The sequence below is a fragment of the Hemiscyllium ocellatum genome, chromosome 30 (genome assembly GCF_020745735.1).
Source record: "Hemiscyllium ocellatum isolate sHemOce1 chromosome 30, sHemOce1.pat.X.cur, whole genome shotgun sequence".
NCBI classification, from domain to species: domain Eukaryota; kingdom Metazoa; phylum Chordata; class Chondrichthyes; order Orectolobiformes; family Hemiscylliidae; genus Hemiscyllium; species Hemiscyllium ocellatum.
The window spans coordinates 52,054,273-52,076,385 of NC_083430.1; the positions used below are offsets into that span (position 1 = coordinate 52,054,273).

The window sequence follows — 22,113 nt, forward strand, 5'->3', positions numbered from 1 at the left end:
AGCCTCTGTGGAGAGAAAAGCAATTTAATGTCTTATGGCTGAGATGATATTTCTTCAGAACTGGATAGAAGCCATTTGTTGAATTCACAACATGAGTACAAAGGAGCAGAGCAGACAGGATGAAGGGCTGCAAGGAGTTCAGAGGTAGAGAAATACAGGATGCAGGAGAGGAAGTGAAGATGGTAGAGAGGTGGGTGGAATCTAATAACTGGTTTGAACAATAAGACAAAGATATTAAATTCAGATCATTAGAGGATAAAGAGCTAACATAACTTGTCAAGGATAAAGGAAGTGACTGGGTGGGGACTAGCGTAGGACAGGATGTGAGAATTGGAGATTTATACGATTAAGCGTTTGCAGAATGTGATTTGGCACAGTGGTTAGCACTGTTGTCTTACAGGGCCGGGGACCCGGTTTTGATTCCAGCCTCAGGCGACTGTCTGTGTGGAGTTTGCACATTCTCCCCATGTCTGCATGAGTTTCTTCCCACAATCACAAAGATGTGTAGGTTAGGTGAATTGGCCACAGTTTCAGGGATGTATATGTTAGGTGCATTATTCATGGATTAATATAGGAGAGGAAAATGGGCTGGGTGGGTTACTCTTCAGAGAGTCAGTGTGGATTTGTTGAGCTGAAGGGCCTGTTTCCACATTGTAGGGATTCTATGAAACTGAAGATGTGACATGATGAGGGGTGGGTTTGCCAAGTTTCCTGGGATTGCAGTCTCCAGCAAGTGAAGACTCACCTCCAAGCCCCTGCTGGAGGTAAACCCTGGAGAGAAATTGCACGGATATTCTACAAGACTAGATTTTCCATTTTCTTTGGACATTAAATATTTTTATGTCCGTAACAGAGAAATGATGGGAAAATGGATTGTTTAATGCAGAGTTGTGCATTGTCCAGTTGGGACATCAGGCGCTGTACTTTGTCAGCCAATTGGAAAGCAAGATTGGCTCTGTTGCTGACTAATGGCTGGTGCGTGGAGGCAAGTCCCATGTGATGAAGTCTCGGGAAATAAATTTGGTCAAAGTTGGCATTCCCAGTCAGGAGGGATGTTTACATCGTCACACTTCATTCTAACTGGTAAGAGATATTTTAAATTGATTCAATTGATGTTTGACAGGATTATGAAATGAACTGATAAAATTACCCACAGCACATGGACAGCAGCGATTCGAGAAGACAGCTCACCACCACCTTCTTGAGAACAACAAGCGTTGGGCAATAAATACTGGCCCAGCGAGCAGTGTCTGCATCGCATGAGTAAATAAAAGAAAACTGGTCGAGAGCAAATATGGTTTGAATATTAGACCAAAGTCAACAAATGGAAAACTGAGAAAGTTAATAGTAAGAAGTAAAGGGTTATTGTAATTGTGGATAATGAGGGGGGTGGGTTATTGGAGTTGTGGATAATGAGGGGGCTAGGTTATTGGAGTTGGGAATAGTGGGGGGGTGAGTTATTGGAATTGTGAATAGTGAGGGGGGTATTATTGGCGTCATGAATAGTGAGAGGGTGGGTTATTGGAGTTGTGAATAGTGAGGAGAGGGTTATTGGAGTTGTGAATAGTGAGGGGGTGGGTTATTGGAGCTGTGAATAGTGAGGGGGTGGGTTATTGGAGTTATGAATAGTGAGGGGGGTGGGTTATTGGAGTTGTGAATAATGAATGGGGTGGGTTATTGGAGCTGTGAATAGTGAGGGGGGTGGGTTATTGGAGTCGTGAATAGTGAGTGCGGTGGGTTATTGGAGCTGTGAATAGTGACGGGTGAGTTATTGGAGTCCTGAATAGTGAGGGGGTGAGTTATTGGAGTTGTGAATAGTGAGGGGGTGGGTTATTGGAGCTGTGAATAGTGAGGGGGTGGGTTATTGGAGTTGTGAATAGTGAGGGGGTGGGTTATTGGAGTTGTGAATAATGAATGGGGTGGGTTATTGGAGCTGTGAATAGTGAGGGGGGTGGGTTATTGGAGTAGTGAATAGTGAGAGGGGTGACTTTTTGGAGTTGTGAATAGTGGGGGGGGTGGGTTATTGGAGTTGTGAATAGTGAGGGGCAGTGGGTTCTTGGAATTGTGAGTAGTGAGGGGTTGAGTTATTGGAGCTTTGAGTAGTGAGGGGTGGGTTATTGGAGTTATGAATAGTGAGGGGGTGGGTTATTGGAGTTGTGAATAGTGAGGGGGTGGGTTATTGGAGTCGTGAATAGTGAGTGCGGTGGGTTATTGGAGCTGTGAATAGTGAGGGGGTGGGTTATTGGAGTCGTGAACAATGAGGGGGTTGAGTTATTGGAGTTGTGAATAGTGGGGGGGGGGCGGGGTATTGGAGTTGCGAATAGTGAGGAGCGGTAGGAAGGTTACAGGAGTTGACAGTACAAATGGATTGAGGAACGCATGGGGTGAAAGCACTGAAGGTGACTGAATCAAGACATAACGACTGACTTGTTCAACACAACTTTGTTCCAGTTCCTGAAATTTCTTCTACACTTAAATTACAATTTGGAGAAATTGCATTCTTCTTATGTCAAAACAAAATCCCCCTTCCTCCTCATCTCATTTCCCACAGTATGGATGTTATAAATGATTCTGTGTGAATCCTACCTGACCAGCTGCTTGGCTTTTAGCAATTCAGCACAAAATGCAAGGTACCAATATTTTTGCTCGATGTGTTAATGCTGATGCTATGGAACTGATAACCTAACAGTTTTAATTTCCCCTTTCTCGTTTTGTCAGCAGGCCTGATATGTGGAATCCTGTGTTTCCTCTGCTGTAGTGCTGCCGTTGATGTACAGACAGTGTTAATTAAACAGAGGAGTCCTGTCAACCCACCAGATTGACTGTTAGAAGCTGTTTGGCCACCTTTTCAGGAGGTGCTTTAACCTAATTGTTAATCCGGGTAAAAATATGGCGAGGTGCGTTTTGTAAGTTCTGGCAATGAGGCGTTCTGCCGAATGACTTTGACAGTCTGCTCATCGGAGCTTCTCATTTCCCCACAGAGCCTTGAGGACGTTACTTACTGATCACTTCCTGATGGACTTAGAGTCAAAACACTTTTTTTTTGTTTTCTGCATCAGCTTCTCTGGAGGAGGGGTGGAGCAGGGCGGGGGTGGGGTCAGGTGGTATGTTATGGTCAGACGACTCGGAGTGTTCCATGGTAATATGGCCAGAGCTATCTGCAAGAGCCCTGGTGACAGGTGGGACCACAGTACGTGGTGACACTTGGTGTTTGTGTACTGAGGGCGTACACCAGCTCGATGTAACTCATGGCCCACAGTGTGAGGCTGATATAGACAGAGAACGCTGGAAAAACTCAGCAGGCCTGGCAGCATCTGTGAAGAGAGAAACTGGGTTAACCTTGAGTCCTGTGTGACTCTTCGTCAGAACTCAGGGTCCACAGATGCCGTCAGACCTGCCAAGTTTCTCCAGAAGTTTGTTTTCATTTCCGATTTCTAGTTTCAACAGTACTTGACCTTTATGGGATGAAGGTGATGCCAGTTACATGCTCTGTCTCTTTATCTAGAGCTGTGTAGGTTGTGTTCCTGTGAACACGGTGCATTTTCAATTTCCAGATAAAGAGGAAGTTGGCTGGGGATAGTGCCGTTGTGTGGGGGAGAGCGGCCTCTTCTGCACCACGTACAGTAATCCTGAGACAGTGCCTCTCACCTGGTGGCCAGGCTCTTACCCATGTGCTCAGTTTTTATTGTACTATCCCTATTTCCAGTTAATGGCACACTGACCATTCCCTGTTAACTGAAACCAAAAGAGAAAATGTTGGAAAATGTCAGCAGGTCTGGCAGCATCTGTAAGGAGAGAAAAGAGCTGACGTTTCGAGTCTAACTGACCCTTTGTCAAAGCTTTGTTCCCTGTTAACTGTCTCCCTAGCACTTTTGGGTTATCTGACCTGAAGGGGGATAGAGTTAGTCAGTCAGTCAGTCCAGGGCTTCATTCTTTCTGGGTTACCTTGGCTCTCGAGGCTGGTTCAAACTGGTTGCAGATGCTCATTAGTCTATTCATCAAAAGCAGATCCAAGCAGAAAATAATGACTTTGACCATGCTTTAACCTAAGGGCCTCCACTACCTGGGATTGTCAATCCTCTTATGCTCAGGTTCTTTGTAATGGACTTGCCAAACGATTCTGTAAAACACATGGACAGGACAAGGGAAGGAGAGGGCAGCCCTGTGCTGACTCCAGATTTGATCCAGAACCTCCCATCTATTGACTGAAACTCCACTCCGTATGTTTATGTCTATCCATTGGATCCAACTACAGACTCTTTCCTTAAACCCCATTTAGGAGAGAACATATCCCTCAGATAGGTGAATGATATTCTGTCAAAGACCTTCTCCAGATCCAGGCTGATGAGGTAGTGTCCACCTCTCTGTCCCTCATTAGGGTGATCGTATCCCTGAGAGGTGTAAGGCTGTCAGATATTGACCTGCCTGGTGCAGTTTAAGTCTGCTCAGGATGAATTAACTGCACCAAGAGCAGTCCCGACCCACTCGGCAATAACCCGTGACCGATTTTGTCGTCCATGTTTAGGAGTAAGATTGTTCCCCAATTCCTAATTTCATCTCTCTTCCCCTTCTGCCTGAAGGGGAGTCAGGGGATGTCCTTCCTCATGAATTCACACTTGCCATTGGCTAGTAGCGGGCTCTCCGTCACCTCCAGCAGGTCCTGCTCAATCAGGGGCTCACAGCACTGGGAAAGTGTTATTTTCAGCAATTTTACTCTTCTCCGAGGTACACTGCCTGCAGTTCTGGTCCCTATCCAATTGGAAGGATGTTGTGAAATGTGAAAGGGTACAGAAAAATTTACAAGAATGTTGCCAGAGTTGGATAGTTTGAGCTGCGGGGAGAGGTTGAATATGCTGGGGCTATTTTCCCTGGAGAGTCGGAGGTTTATAAAATCATGAGGGGCATAGATAGGGTAAATAGACAATGTCTTTTACCTGGAGTGGGAGAGTCCAAAACTAGAGGGCATAGATTAAGGGTGAGAGTGGAAAGAATTAAAAGGGTCCTAAGAGGCAAATTTTTCAAGCAGAGGGTGGTATGCATATGGAATGAGCTGCCACAGGAAGTGGTGGAGGCTGGTACAATTGCAACATTTAAAAGGCATCTGGATGGGGGTAGGAATAGGAAGGGTTTGGAGGGATATGGGCCAAATGCTGGTAAATGGGACTAGATTGGATTGGGATATTTGGTTGACATGAATGCTTTGGACCGAAGGGTCTGTTTCCATGCTGTACATCTCTATGACGATGACTCATGGGCTCTGTCAGCTCCTTTAGAGTTAGCCATTTGTTCAGACTCTTTCCCTGAAATGTTACCTCCCTGATCGAGAACAGAAAATGAATAAAAATATCTAGAAGGGGGAGGTTCTGCTGTTTGTGGGCTCCACACCTCACAGGCTGTCTGAAAGAGATTTGCTGATCCTCAAAATGTCAGACAGCGATGACATCAGCAACCCTCCTCTTTTATCAGACAGCTCTGTGTGTGCACCTTCTGGATGGAACAGGAGCACATCACAGTTTGCAGCACAATCAGTGGGCAGAACACCTCGCTGCCAGAATTCTCCAAAATGCACCAAGATGTCGCTTGGCTGGTGATGGAACCTGCTGAACACCCGGAATTCCGCCCTCTGCACAGTGCCTTCAAAGTGGCTGTGGTGGGAGAACTCTTGTCCGCCTCCTTGCAAAGAAATGTGCTTTTGCAAAGAAGATCTGGAGAGATGCAGTGGTTTTGTTGAGGTTAGTTCTGAGCAGCTCCATGTAGCAGGATCCTGTGCCCCGTGGGCTGTTCTCTGGAATCGCACATTGAACCAAACATCAACTGCTCCTGTAGGACCATCAATTCAGTGAAAGACACTATGGGGTGGCAATGACCTAGCATTATTATCCCTGGACTGTTAATCTAAAGACCCAGATAATGTTCTGGAGATGTGGGTTCAAATCCTGCCATGGGAGATAGTGGAATTTGAATATCTGGATTTAAGAATCTAGTGATGGCCTTGAATCCATTGTCATTTTTTTGAAAATACTCACCTGGTTCACTAATGCCCTTCAGGGAAGGAAACTGCCATCCTTACCTGGTCCGGCCTACATGTGACTCCAGACCCGCAGCAATGTGGTTGACTCTTAACTGCCCTCTGGGTAATTAGAGATGGGCAATAAATGCTGGCCTAACCAGCGGTACTCCCATCCTGTGAATGAATAAAAAGAAATTGGTCCGCCTGCAACTTCCAATGCAAGGTATTATCTTCAAACTCGGGTTGCAACTGGCACTTTCTAATGGCCAGGACTATGATGAGGGAGCCACTGGAGGTTGGGGCAGCAGCTATAGTGAGGGTAAGGAAAAGTAGCTGTCCATGGTCTGTCAGCCACAGCTCCCTGAGGGCTGGAACTGAATTACCCATCACACCATGTACCTTCCAACAAATATATGGTGTCAGTCAAGAGCATTGAAAAGGTATTGAGGCATTCCAGAGAGAAAAGTGGTATTTAGAGATTTTTAAAAATCTCTTTCACAAACTGTAATTTTTAATTAGAAATATTTGAGTGAGGCTATATATTAACATGGAATGTGTTCTGCAAACAATAAACCTGTTGCAACTGAATCCTATGGAAGATGTTGTCTTTGGGGTATGTTGATTTCTGGCAAGTCCTGGAATATTCAAGTTGAAATGTTTTTGTTTACAAACTTTATACAGTACATTATTGGAAAAAAATTAAACAAAAGAGATCTGCATTTTCTAACTCCAGGCTGCAGTTTCAGATTAAACTCAGCAATTTACTTCATTGAACATCAAACCTTCTTGCACTCTCATCATTCAGTCATTCAGCATATGGATGGTCCTCAGCTGGTTAACAGCATATTCCTGGATATAATTGAGTCTGACAGTGCCATTGAGTTTGGGATCTTAGTTGCTTCAGTCTCTGTCTCAGCTGGGATTGCCAGGACATTGTCAATCAGACCTTCACTTACACTCGAGCACCAATAGAAGTTGTGCATCCTCTCACCAACCATTATTTTTGTCAATTGTGTATCATCTGCACCTATTGACAAGTTCAACTAGAACAGCTGGAATGGCATATGTGCTTTATTACTTGAAAAGAAAAACTTGCATTTGTGTACAGCCTTTCACCCCATTACAAGATCCTAACATGTTTTGCAGCAATCTGTTGCAATGTACAAAATATAATTATCTTGCACACAGCAAGATTCCACACAAAAAGCAATGTGATATTGACCAGTTTGATATGTCGGGTAATAATTGATCAAGAAATCCGAGCAATGCCCCCTGCATCTTTGGAAATAGTGCCACGGTAGACAAGGCTTCAGGTTATTGTTCATCTGATAAATAGCACCTCTAACTTCTCCAGCTGGCAGTCCAACACAGTACTTTGGTTTTTGCTCTCAAGTGGGACTTGAACCAACAACATTCTGACCCAACATGGCCGACTGCTCAGTGACGGCAGCTCGGGAGGAGGCTGACTTCCATGGAGACTGGAAACTGATTGATCCAAATAATCCTGGCTGACTTCAGCAGGGCATGCCCATTCCATGTGCTTCAGCTCAGACACCAGGAGGTCTTCAATGATTATTCCCATCCCCCACACCCCCTTCCACAATTAGCAGACAACAGCAGGTTGCTTTGCATTAGCTGTTTATACCTCCTGCTATGGATCTCCTGAAATGCAGCCACCAGCAGTTCTGAATTACAGGAGCAGCAGGGGGGCGCTTGGCAACTGGAATAGGTTGCTGTTCACTGACAGTTAACCCATAGCTGTACATCACCTACTAACATTAACTTAACACATGAAGCAGCACATATTAACACTCAGGTTTGCTGTTTATACACATGCCTGCAGATTAAAGCTAACACAGCTCTCAAATCACATTTCAGCCCATTAAAACACGATTAGGAGTAGGCCATTCATCCTGTCAATTCTTCTCTGAGATGTAATGAGAGCACAGCTGATTTGATAATCCTCAGCTCCACTTCCTACCTTTTCTCCATAACCCTCGATTCCCTTTTGTTTGATGAGCCAGTATTGGCAGCCCTTCTTGGTAGAAATTCCAGAGATTTTCACTTAAGATGTGCTCTTTGTCCAGAAAAAACTATAGGAATTAGGTCTGCATTATGTAGAATCGCTGTGTGAATTGTGTTCACTGTTTGCCAACATACCTCCATCACAACAAAATATAATCACTTCTTTTGTCAGAAACTTGCGAAATATATTCAGATGGACTGTTTGTTGATTTATGTGTTCAAATTAGCATGATATTTAACAGCACTAACTTTAGATTGGAAATGTACCAGGTTTTTCCTTTCAATGGTGTCTTTTTGTTGATGATCTCAAAGAGTCCTGGTCATTTGGCGCTTGCTGATCTCAGTCAGAAACAAATTAGGGCGAGGCCTTCCTTTGTTTCACTGGATTGAAGATGTGCCTTTTTCACCAACGACAACATTTGTATCATCGATAGCCACAGGTGAGGTGCCAGAAGACTGGAAGTTGGCTAACGTGGCGCCACTGTTTAAGAAGGGTGGTAAGGACAAGCCAGAGAACTATAGACCAGTGAGCCTGATATTGGTGGTGGGCAAGTTGTTGGAGGAAATCCTGAAGGACAGAATGTACATGTATTTGGAAAGGCAAGGACTGATTAGAGATAGTCAACGTGGCTTTGTGCATGAGGAATCATGTCTCACAAACTTGATTGAGTTTTTTTGAGAAAGTAACAAAGAAGATTGATGAGGGCAGAGCAGTAGATGTGATCTATATGAACTTCAGTAAGGCATTTGACAAGATTTCCCATGGGAGACTGGTTAGCAAGGTTAGAACTCATGGAATACAGGGAGAACTAGCCATTTGGATACAAAACTGGTTCAAACGTAGAAGACAGAGAGTGGAGGTGGAGGGTTGTTTTTCAGACTGGAGGCCTGTGACCAGTGGAGTGCCACAAGGATCGGTGTTGGGTCTTCTACTTTTTGTCATTTTTATAAATGATTTGGATGTGAACATAAGAGGTACAGTTATTAAGTTTGCAGATGACACCAATATTGGAGGTGTAGTAGACAGTAAAGAAGGTTACCTGATATTACAGTAGGATCTTGATCAGATGGGCTAATGGGCTGAGAAGTGGCAGATGCAGTTTAATTCAGATGACTGTGAGGTGCTGCATTTTGGGAAAGCAAATCTTAACAGGATTTATACACTTCACGGTAAGGTCCTAGGGAGTATTGCTGAACAAAAAGATCTTGGAGTCCAGGTTCATAATTCTTTGAAAGTAGAGTTGCATGTAGATATGATAGTGAAGAAGGTGTTTGGTATGCTTTCCTTTATTGGTCAGAGTATTGAGCACAGGGAGGTCAAGTTGTGGCTGAACGGGACATTAGTTATGCCGCTGTTGGAATATTATGTACGATTCTGGTCTCCTTCCTATCAGAAGGATTTGTGAAACCTGAAAGAGTTCAGAAAAGATTTACAAGGATGTTGCCAGGGTTGGAGGATTTGAGCTATAGGGAGAGGGGCTGGGGTTGTTTTCCCTAGAGTGTTGGAGGCTGAGGGGTGACCTTATAGAGGTTTACAAAATCATGTGGGGCATGGTTACAATAAATAGACAAATGTCTTTTCCTTGGGGTTGGGGAGTCCAAAACTAGAGGGCATAGGTTTAGGGTGAGAGGGGAAAGATATAAATGAGACCTAAGGGTCAATGTTTTCACATAGAAAGTGGTGCGTGTATGGAATGAGCTGCCTGAGGATGTGGTGGAGGCTGGTACAATTGCAACATTTAAAAGGTATCTGGATGGGTAAATGAATAGGAAGGGTTTGGAGGGATATGGGCCGGGTGCTGGCGAGTGGGACTAGATTAGGTTGGGATATCTGGTCAGCATGAACAAGTTTGTCCGAAGGATCTGTTTCTGTGCAGTACATCTCTATGACTCTATGACTTTGTTCATTAAGGAGTAGTTTTGTGAAATCCTTCTGTGTATATAAAAGGAGGTGGAAGCATAGTCCTTGAGAATTTTTAAATCTGTTATCGGGGTAGGCAAAAATGTGGAGTAATCGGATTACCCAGGATTTTATTGAATGGTGGAACAAGATTAAGGAGATGAATCGTCTACCGTTTGTTTGTTAATTTGCATGTGCAGGAGAGAAAAGGTCAGGATATTTCCTATTCCTATTGACACTTTAATGCCCCGTTGCCATTCAATATTCTTCATCCGATGTGGTAATTTTTTTGGATGAAGAGGGGTTGGGACAGAGATGCCAAGCAGTCTGTTTCAAAGCTCATAAAGTAAACAGCTTGTGAGATTTTATTTCTCAAAAGTCAGAACAATAGAAGCAACCTGAATGGGTGAGGCCAAGCTCCCACTGAACCAGGATGTTTCGTTTTAGTTTTTCAGTAGCAGTTAAGACCATAAGACCATAAGACATAGGAGTTGAAGTTAGGCCATTCAGCCGGCCATTCAGCCCATTCAGTCCACTCCGCCATTCAATCATGGCTGATGGGCATTTCAATTCCACTTACCCGCATTCTTCCCATAACCCTTAATTCCTTGTGATATCAAGAATTTATCAATCTCTGCCTTGAAGACATTTAGTGTTCCAGCCTCCAGTGCACTCTGCGGCAATGAATTCCACAGGCCCACCACTCTCTGGCTGAAGAAATGTCTCCACATTTCTGTTCTGAATTTACCCCCTCTAATTCTAAGGCTGTGTCCACGGGTCCTAGTCTCCACACCTAACGGAAACAATTTCCTAGCGTCCACCCTTTCCAAGCCATCTATTATCTTGTAAGTTTCTATTAAATCTCCCCTTAATCTTCTAAACTCCAATGAATACAATCCCAGGATCCTCAGCCATTCCTCGTATGTTAGACCAACCATTCCAGGGATCATCTGTGTGAATCTCTGCTGGACACGTTCCAGTGCCAGTATGTCCTTCCTGAGGTGTGGGGACCAAAACTGGACACAGTACTCCAAATGGGGCCTAACCAGGACTTTATAAAGTCTCAGTGGCACAACGTGTTTTTATAAAGTCTCAGTAGCACAACAGTTGCTGGGGTCTTGAAGTTGGCTTTGGAATCTGCAGTATATCTCTCCCTGCTACTCTCTTTCTGAGTTTCCTCTTGATGTTTTTCCTCCTGGACTGGAGAATTGCATATGAGACAATGTACTTTACAGAATTTGCCTTTGCCAAGGTAATGTCTATGGTACTTTACTATATTGGAACAAGTTAGAAATCACACAACACCAGGTTATAGCCCAACAGGTTTATTTGAAATCACAAGCTTTCAGAACACTGTTCCTTCATCATGTGAAGTTCACCCAACAAGGGAGTAGTGCTCTGAAAGCTTGTGATTTCAAATAAACCTCTTGGACTGTAATTTGGTGTCGTGTGACTTCTGACTTTGTCCACCCCAGTCCAACACTGGCACCTCCACATCATATATTCGAACAATTACTGGTTAGTAGTTAAATAATCTACTTTTCTGTTATGATTTCCAGTGAAGTCATTCTAATTCCTTGTTTCTTTTGTAGTATTTTAGTTGTAGTGTTTAAGTCCAAGCCTGATAGTTTAACCAATTGAATTGCATTTGAATATAATACTTGCCTTTAAAATATGAGAAGTTCGGGTCTAGGCTATCATCTTTATATGTTTTGATGGAGTTTAGTTTGGTTTCTGATACCAAGTGAACAAAACATTCATTGGATTTTTTATTGGACCTTCATTTCCTTTAAACTCGCCTGTTCCACAAACTATCAACAATTTGCTCTACTTGCAAATTCTAATTTTGCAAACCAAATGTTCTCCTTTTCGTATTCCTCATTGTGAATTGGTGACCACCTTCTCCACATTCCAAGATACAGCAGAAAAATATGGTTCAACTTAACACTCCCTTTATAATCATAAAAAATGGGTAATCATATTCCCTTTTTGTTTTCTGTCCTGCTCTTAGTATCTCAATCAGTCAGTCGTCAGAGCTCTGTGCATAAAACACTGGATTAACCTTCCAGACCTTTATTGCAAATAAAATCTGTTTTAAAGTTAGGAACCAATTCTGATGCCTTCACCGGTTTGTAATTGCTCAACATCAAACGCATTGCTTTGGGTCTGGAGTCACACATAGGCCAGACTGGGTAAGGACATGAGTGAGCCAGATGGGATTTTCCAGGAATTGACAATAGCTTTATAGTTGTCATCAAACTCTGAATTCCAGGGTTCTAATTGAATCACACCCAACTCCCCAGAACATTATCTGGATTAATAGTCTCATGATAATCACCTGTTACATCAGACTGGGAATGCTAAGTAGGAGAAAGTCAGGACTGCTGGAGATCAGAGTCAAGATGTGTGGCACTGGAAAGGTTCAGCCAGTCAGGCAGCACACAAGGGGCTAGAGAGTCGACGTTTCAGGCATAAACCCTTCATCAGGAATGTGGGTGGGGGCATGGGGGGAGGGGCAAGGGGGCTGAGAGATAAATGGGAGGGGGTGGGGCTGGGGGGAATGTAGCTGGGAATGCAATAGGTAGATGAAGGTGGGATGATGGTGATAGGTTGGATTGGAAGGTGGAGTGGATAGGTGGAAGGAAAATAGATGGACAGGACAGTTCAAGAGGGTGGTGCGGAGTTGGAGGGTTGGATCTGGGATAAGGTGAGGGTAGGGGAGATGAGGAAACTTCTGAGAATATTAAGTACCAAAGTTCACCCATAACTTCAGGCACCTATATGAATTAACAGTGGAAAGGGCATGCTTCTAGTCTTATTAAGAACATAGAACAGTACAACAGAGGAACAGGCACTTTGACCCATAATGTTGTGATGAACATAACGCAAAATTAAACTAATCCCTTCTGCCTGCCCTTGGTCTATATCCCTCCATTCCTTGCATATTCATGTGCTTATCAAAAAGCTGCCGAAACATCTCTATCGTATCTGCCTCGGCCAGCATCCTTGGCAATGCATTGCAGACCCCTATCACTGTCTGTGTAAAAAGTTTGTTCCTCACATCTGCTTTGAACTTTCCCACCTTAAACACATACCCCCTAGTATTAGGCATTTCAACTCTGGGAAAAAGATTCTGACCATCAACCTTATCTATGCAACTCATAGTTTTATAGATTTCTATCAAGTCTCCCCTCAGACTCTGCTGCTCAAGGCAACCTGAGTTTTTCTAGCCTCTCCTTATAGCTCATACCCTCTAATCCAGGCAACATCCTGGTAAAACTTTTCTCCACCCTCTCCAAAGCCTCCACATCCTTCCTGTAACATGGCGACCAGAACTGAATGCAATACTTTAGGTTTGGCCTACCAAAAGTCTTATAAAGCCGCAATATGACATCCTGATACTATTTTATGTATTTAACTTGCTGGGGAACTGTTCCCAACTAACAACTTTCTGTAGCTCATTCCGTGTCTTCTCTGGGTCAATACTAGAAACAGACCCAGGGAAATGGGTCTGGGTGGGTTATTCTTCGGGGGGTCGATGTGGACTTGTTGGGCTGAAGGGTCTGTTTCCACACTGGACAGAATCTAATCTAATTATATCCAACATTTAAACATTTTCCACTTTGTAATGGGTAGTTGAGGAATTGGATTAATCCCCTCCTTCGGAAAGGTGGGATTACGCATCTGCTTCCTGGGTGGAAAATAATTATCATTTTAATAAGTAACTAGCTATTATATGGTGACTCAGTGGTTAGCACTGCTGCCTCATAGTACTAAGGACCTAGATTTGATTCCAGACTCAGGTGACTGTCTGTGTCCAGTTTTCACATTCTCCCCGTGTCTGTGTGGGTTTCCTCCAGGTGCTCCGGTTTCCTCCCACAATCCAAAGATATGCAGGTCAGGTGAATTGGCCGTGCTAAAGTGCCCTGAGTGTTCAGGGATGTGTAGGTACACTAGTCATGGGTAAATGCAGAGGAGTGGGTTTGGGTGGGATCCTCTTCGGAGGGTTGGTGTGGACTTGGTTGGCCGAAGAGTTGGTGTCCACACTGTTGAGATTCTATGATTATGTCTTAGAGATCTACTTCTTAGCAGCAGAGCACCAAGATAATTGATTCAGCTACAAACTCCAGTGTTTCTTTGAGTCATTTTTATGAGTGAGTCTGCTTAGACACAGTTCTTACTGCAGGACTGTGAGAGAGTTTCAAGGGGTCTGCCAAAAGTAAGCAGAAAATGTGCAAAACGTCAGACAGATGATTGATCCAATGCCTCTCTCACTCAAGTGCTGTCAGCATAAACGCCTGTATCTGATCTTCATTCACACAGGCACAAGACATTTCACAATCATCACCTCCCTGACAAACGGATCCAGGAATAGGCGGTGAAGTATAACACTTACCGCAATTCCTTCCTTTGATAGATTGAACACAGAATGTAGCATTATATCTGTTCTGAGGAAGGGTCACTGGACCCCTGAAAGTTGACTTCACTTTCTCTCCACAGATGCTGCCAGACCTGCTGAGGTTCTCCAGCAATTTCTGTGTCTACTGGACCTTAAAATTACAATATAATTTCACTTAAAGGGCCACGACAACAAAGATCAAATCACAAATGAAACTTACAAAATTTAAATTTAAGCAACAGGCTCGTTTAGCTATTTGGGACATGCATCCATGCCTGATGCAGGGATAAGCAAAAATAGAATCACTACGGTGTAGATGCAGGCCATTCAGCTCATACCAATCCTCAAAGAACTTCCCACCCAACCCCCCCCCCCAGCCCATCCCTGCATTTCCCACCACCAAACCACCCTAACATACATGTCCTTGGACAGTGGGAGGAAACTGGAGCACCTGAAGGAAACCCATGAAGACACTGGGAGAACGTGCAAACTCCACACAGACAGTGACCTGAGGATGGAATTGAACCCAGGTCCCTAGCACTGTGAGCTACTATGCCACTCAGTTAAGGAGATGCATTGGAAGGCTTACAGCAGCACTCAGTGCCCAGAATGGCACCAAAAATTAAAGCAAGTAAAAAATAATGTAGTGAATGAACACTTGACATGCAGGACATTTCAAAAATTTGGGTTTCTCTGGGATCATTTAATATTCTCTGTGGGTGAAGGCCTTCCACAGGCCCATAACAAGGTCGGCATTGAAATGTCAGGGACTGTGTAATTGATGAAGACAAGCAAAAGGTTACAGGAAAGGGATGTAATATTGGTTGGATGATAGGCTTTGACTTGTATCTATCTGCTCTGAGTGCGCAGGACACTCTAGATGAGCTTCCCAGATAATTAAATCCAAATATTATGGAGTTATTTCCCAATAAAGTAAAGATAGGCACAAATACACCATTCTGAATTAGGGCTATTTTAACATAAAGAGATCAGTGATCATTAAAACCTAAAGATAAATTATGTACTCCCGAGATGACCTTAATGACTGCATTTTATGCGTATTAGCATTTAAATGGGAATTGGGTTAGTTCAGTTGGCTGGATTGTTGGTTTACAGAGCAGTGTGATGCTAACAGCATAGACTCAATTCCCATCACTGGTTTGAGGTTACTGCGAAGGACTCTCCTTCCCAACCTCTTCCCTTGCCAGAGGGCTGATGGCCCTCAGGTTAAATCACCACCAACTGCTTCACTCTAATAAGAGAGCAGCCCCTATGGTCAGGTAAGACAATAGCAACATGACAGTATTTAAATAAAGTCCATTGTTCTCCTTTAACGTACTGTGATCTCATTGTGACTACCAAAGAAAATGTTTCACAGGATCCAGACCAACATTTTAAAGCAATGTTGGCCACCTTGTAACAAAGTTTGGAATAAAACAAACCAGGATATTGTAATAAACACTCAAAGGTTGCACTCAATTCTGTCCAATTCTAAATGCCACTCTCTGCCCTCTGTCCACACCCTATCTTTGTTTCTCTTCCTTAATGAAAACCACAGCTGCTATTCTTGACTAGCATTGTCTGACCACAGTTCCAGTAAGAGGAAATATAGATAATTGGCATTAAAAATATTGCACTGACATGTGAAAATTTCTGATGAGTTGTCTCCATATTCATTTTTCTTTAAAAGCAACATATTTGTAGATTTTTACCTCACCTTTTCACAAGCCTAACCTTTCAGCTTGTGTGCACTGCATTTTCCAGTTAATGGTGCATCTGTGGAGAGGCAAAATGATATTTGGTCATCTCACCCACTGGAGGAGTCACTATTTGGCTGATATCTTTCACAATATCTGAAAGGAGAGCAACATCTTGTTACTCAGATAAACTTCCTACTGGTTATGAACTAAGCATGGTTCTCAGTGCTGTCCTCATCACCTTCTGACAGAGCACGCCACCAGAAAGCCAGCCTAAGAAAGCTCCATAATCACCTTCAGTGCTCTTGCATTATGGTCATTTGAACACTGCTCATGGTTCAGTTAAACTTAGCTGAATGCAGACCCTGGAACTGGATAACTTCTAATCAATGAATTTAAATAAAGAACAAGATAATGGTTCATCACAATGTACTAACTCACACCTAATGAACTTCAGGTCCTTCCTACTTTTCGATGGTCCCAAGTTATTCTTGTGTTTTATCAGCTCAGGCTGTACTGTTCATTACTGAAACCGCGATTCCTTCCTTACTCAGGAACTGCAACACTAAAGATACAAAGAATATTGGAAAGGGTCATTTGACACATGAAGTATTATTTCTGCAAAGATCTACTATAAAAGCCTTGGATTTTTACATATCCTTTCAGAACTGAAGAAATGCACATTGAAAACCATGGATCCCCTGAAGAGTACTGAAATCCATCTGCAGCAAAGCCTGGACAACATTCAGGCTTGGGCTGACAATTGGAAATAACATTTATACCACACAGAAGCAAGTTACAGAGACTATCCAATTCTCCTTGACATTTAAGGCTATCTCAAGAAGCTTGATTCCACCCAGGACAAAATTGCCTACTTGATTGACACCACATCCATCACCTTCAACCCTCTGCACCAGCAGCACAAGATGGTGGCAATCTGTACCATCGAGAAGACAAACTACTATAACCCACTCGGTCTCAATCAAGAGCACCTTCCAAACTTCGACATCTAGAAGGACAAAGACAGCAGATACATGGGAATATGACCACCTACAAGTTCATCTCCAAGCCATTCACCATCCGTGAGCTCTATCACCATTCCTTCACTATTGCTGGGTCAAAGTCCTGAAACTCCCTTCCTAATAGCACTGGGGATCCCAAAACCCCAGGCAGCTCATCGCCACCTTCTAAAATAATGGTGGCCTGGACTGCATGACCCACCTCTTGTAAATGAGTGTATAAAGAAAGTCACAGTAAGTTGTCCTCCATCAAAGCATCCAACAAAGTTTTCTCTATGTCAGTGAAAATTCAGTTTTCTTGTACTTTTATTCTCCATTCCAGATTTGCTGTCATGTTATCTCCAGATTCTTATTACCTCTGGACTGCAGGGTGGCTCAGTGGTCCACGCTGCTGCCCCAGGTTCAATTCCAGCCTTGGGCATCTGCCTGTGTGGAGTTTGCACATTCTCCCCGTGTCAGCATGGGTTTCCTCTGGGTGCTCCAGTTTCCTCCCACAGTCCAAAGATGGAAATATGGTGGGGGGAGCATGGTCTGGGTGGGATGCTCCTTCGAGGGTCAGTGCCCCCTCCTTCTGAACTGTCAGGATTCTATGACCAAATTCAGGAACGTACAGCACCAACAGGGGCGTCATTCGGTTGGATAACTTTGTTTCAGTTTGCACAGTCATGATGGGTGAATGGCCTCTCTTGATCCTGCAACCTTCCTCTGTTTCCATGCTCACATTGCAATGACTGCAGCCCACATGAAGTGGAAGAACAATGGCAAATTCCATGAAAAACTGAAGTGATCAACCAGTACCATAAACTTTCTTTCCTCTCCAAGTATTCAGGAACATGTTGGGAAGGCTGGGAGATGTGAAACAGGAGCATATATCGGTGAAGCTAGAATGAAGGGAGTCTGTGGTGAGGAGATCAGCACCACCTTAAATACACACACACTTATCAATCCACTGATCAAAATCCTTATTCTCCCTCCACCCATGTCATAGGCATGAGGAGAAAAAGTATCAGTATTTCTGTGAAAAAAGAGATGTGCTATCAAGTTCTATGTCTTTCACCCATTTGGATCCAAGGACACACCAAATTTCAAAAGGAGCAACAGAAGAAAAGGGTTTGCAAACTGACTCAGATTGGGAAATGCACCTCAGAACTATTGTAGCCTTCCCTTAAATTCAAAACATATGTAATGCACGGAACGAGTGCAGCGTGTCAAGCTCCTGGGAGTGGTCATTCACAACAGGCTTCCTTGGACTCTTCATGCGAACACACTGGCTACAAAGGTCCAACAACGTCTCTTCTTCCTCAGGCAGCTGAGGAAATTTGGCATGACGGCGAATACCCTTGCCAACTTTTATAGGTGCACCAGCGAGAACGTTCTGTCTGGATGTATCACTACCTGGTACGGCAACTGTCCCATTCAAGGTTGGAGATGGTTACAGAGAGTGGTGAACTCGGCCCAGACAATCACAAAGGCCAACCTCCCATCTATAGAATCCACCTACCAGGCCCACTGTCAAGGAAAGGCTGCCAGCATTCTGAAAGATCCATCCCACCCTGGTAATTATTTTCCACAACCTCGACCATCAGGAAGAAGGTACAGAAGCCTGAACACAGGCACCAGCTGGTTTTGTAATGGCTTCTACCCTCCTGTTGTTAGAATACTGTATGGACTCACAAACTCTTAGCATTCACCTGTACTTTTGTTTTAGTATTTGCTGCTGTTTACCTATTATTGACTTATCTATGCTATTTAATTCTGTGATCTGCCTGTATTGCTCACACGACAAAGCTCTTCACTGTGCCTCAGTACACGTGACAATAAATTCAATTCAATTCACTTTCTTTTCCTGCAAGAATATATGTAGCTTTTAACAAACCTAAGGGAGGCCGAGTACTGGACTGACTGATCTCTGCAGTTGGTCATTAGTATCATCGCTGGGACACTGAGGTGTTCAGCAGCTGGTATCCAGTTGAAGACTACTATCTAATGTAGAAATCATGTTCTGAATTTTGAAAGCAGAGGTTGTTTGAGTAAGATCAGTCCTCTGCTTATCGTGAACAGCCAAACAGACAGACTGATACTACCCACTATCATTGGCACCTACAGTTTATAACCTGGCAGCCATTTGTGTGGTTGGGAGAACATCACTGTGGCTTGATAGCAGAACACTGTTGGTGGTAAACACCACTCACATTGCAACTGCAAAGCAGCAGCACGTAATGGATCTTACTTGTTTGTCATCCAGTGTAATACAACAGCATGCAACAGATACCTCTGTAATTTGTACTTTATTTTTCCATTTGAAACATTTCCGAGGCTTATGAGAGTCTCTCATACAGTTAGGACACCAGTATAACTGCATTCTGAGGGCTGATGTGACTCACTGAAACTGATCAGGTATTTAAACTTTGTTCACAACACAAAAATGACAACAGGACATTTGGTAGAGTTAAAGTAGAGCACACAAGCAAAATGGACCTTCCACGTGCAATTGTGTGGCTAAAGAGGAACCTTTGTGAAATGTTAGGGCCATTTAAGGAAATAAAGTGTAAAAGGTCTGCTCTGGTCATCCATTTTAACAGAGAACAGAAACAAATTGGTGCATTTTTCATGTTCACCAACACATTGATCAAACAGTGGCTTCATTTGTAAATGGGACTGACTGCACTTTCAATATGATTAATGCTCCTAGGATCTGGGGGTTACTTGCTCCCAGTATTAGCATCACAGCCTTTAAGTCTACAGATAGATTAATACTCTGAAGGGTTTGTGTACATCGCATTCAGGAAAACCTCAAACTACAAAACTGCAAGCTGTAACAACAGAATGTGAGCTCAGCAAAGCAAAACTAACAAAACTGACTTCCTTAATGACTCAAAGGGAAAATACTCAATCAAGCTGAAAGATATTGCACCAAAAGTGAAAAATGTTCCAATTGAATTTTTTTTGTTAAATCAGATGTTTCTCTTTGGCTATGAGCCAGCACACATCCTCCTTCCTCGACGTTTCTGACTTCTAACTTAATATTTCTGCTACTATTGTACAAAACAGGAGTGTTTCAATCAGGCTGCTGTTCACTGTAAAAATAATAAAAGTTACTGAAATGGCTAAAGCATCAGGGGCTTCTCCCTGATATTCTTTACAATCATCCTCCAGTGACTCCAGTGAATTTCCTCTAATGGGTTTTCATTTTAAATTTAGTAATGAAAACCCAGAATAAATCTATCAAATCAGAAGTTCCTTCTTTATAAAATTCCTGCTCACACTTATTTATACACTTGTGCCCTTTTGTGTAACCACGTATTGAAGTGGAAGTCTGTGTTTGAGTATCACTTTATGAGGACAGGACAGGGTTGGTTAGGGAGCGAATATCTTTTTGTGGTGAGTTCCTATTCAATTCAAACTTTGAGTCACTCGTTGACGGATGATAAAGCTTTTGCTTGTGGGAGACCCAGGATGTGCTCCTTCTGATTTTACCTTCAGAGGAAAGGATACCTTTGATGAGGCGAAGTCAGTGTGTAGCTATTTCCATAAAGCCATAAGATATAGGAGCAGAATTAGGCCAGGTGGCCCATCGAGTCTGCCACGTTGTGTGGTCATGGCTGATATGTTTCTGAGCCCCATTCTCTTATCTTTTCCCTGTAACCTTTGATCCTCCGACTAATCAAGAACCTATCTGTCTCTGTCTTCAATTCACTCAGTGACTTGGCCTTCACAACCCTCAGTAGCAACGAGTTCCACAGATTCACAACCCTCTTTTTGAAGATATTTCTCTTCATCTCAGTCTTAAAGGGTTGTCCCTTCACACTCAGGTCCTAGACTCTCCTACTAGTAGAAACATCTTCTCCACATCCACTCTATCCAGGCCTCCCAGTATTCAGTAAGTTTGAATTAGAGCCCCCAACCCTCCAACCCGCCCCAACCTTCTAAACTTGATCAAGTATGGACCCAGAGTCCTCAACCACTCCTCATATGGCAAGCCTTCATCCCTGGGATCATTCTTGCAAATCTCCTCTGGACTCATCCAAACATCCTTCCTTCAACAGGGGGCCTAAAACAGCTCACAACATTCCAAATGTGTGGTCTGACCAGTGCCTTATACAGCTTCAACTGTACATTTCTGCTCTTATATTCCAGCTCTGTCGAAATGAATGCTAACATTGCATTTGCCTTCCTAGCGTGCCAACTGAATCTGCATGTTAACCTCAAGGGAATTCTGAATTAGAACTCTTAAGTCCCTTAATGCTTCAGATTTCTGAAGCCTCGCCTTATTTAGAAAATAGTCTTTCCCTCCATTCTTCCCATTAAAGTGCATGGCCTCACACTTTCCCAATTTTTTTCCATCTGCCTTTTCTTTGTTTACTCTACCAGCATGTCCATGACCTTCCACAGTCTCCCCACTTCCTCAAAAATACTTATCCTTCAACCTATCTTTTTTTCATTTGTAAATTTAGCAACAATGCCCTCAGTTCCTTTGTCCAGATCGTTAATGTAAAATGTGAAGTGTTGTAGTCCCAAAGCTGTCCCTGTGGAACTCCACTAGTCACCAACTGCCATCCTGAAAAAGGCCCCTTTACCCCCCACTGTCTGCCTTCTGCCAGTCAGCAAATCCTCTATCTTGCCCCTAACACCATGAGCTCTTATCTTATTCAGCAGCCTTTTGTGCAGAACCTTGTCAAAGGCCTTCTAGAAAACCAAATAGATCACGTCCACTGGCTCCCCTTTGTCTAACTTGCTGCTTAACTCCTCATGGGAGATGGTAGAATTTGAATTTCATATTCAATTTTTAAAAATCTAGAATAAAGACTTTAATCATGACCATGTTGTCGATTGATGGGGAAAACCCCCTTTTGATTCAGTAATGTCCTTCAGGAAAGGAAACTGCCTGGTCTAATCTATGACCTACATGTGACTCCTAACATAGAGCAATGTGGTTGACTCTTAACTGTCCCCTGTACAATTAGGGATGGACAATGAAACTAACAACACCCTCATCCTGTGAATTAATAGAAATATTTGTCCAATGAGGGCTCAGGGCTGGCGAGATTCCCACTTCCAGTGAC

General features: G+C 43.3%; 1 protein-coding gene across 6 annotated transcripts in view; it reads right to left on the minus strand.

Moving 5' to 3' along the window:
- Positions 1 to 22,113, minus strand: part of yrk (Yes-related kinase) — a 302,153-nt gene that overhangs the window by 124,479 nt on the left and 155,561 nt on the right. Inside the window, exon 4 of one of the 6 annotated variants that reach the window (XM_060847432.1) lies at positions 6,071 to 6,184. The exons of the other annotated variants lie outside the window; for them this stretch is intronic. The gene's annotated coding sequence lies outside the window, so the exon portion shown is untranslated. The remainder of the gene's footprint in view (positions 1 to 6,070; positions 6,185 to 22,113) is intronic. 6 annotated transcript variants of the gene reach the window in all.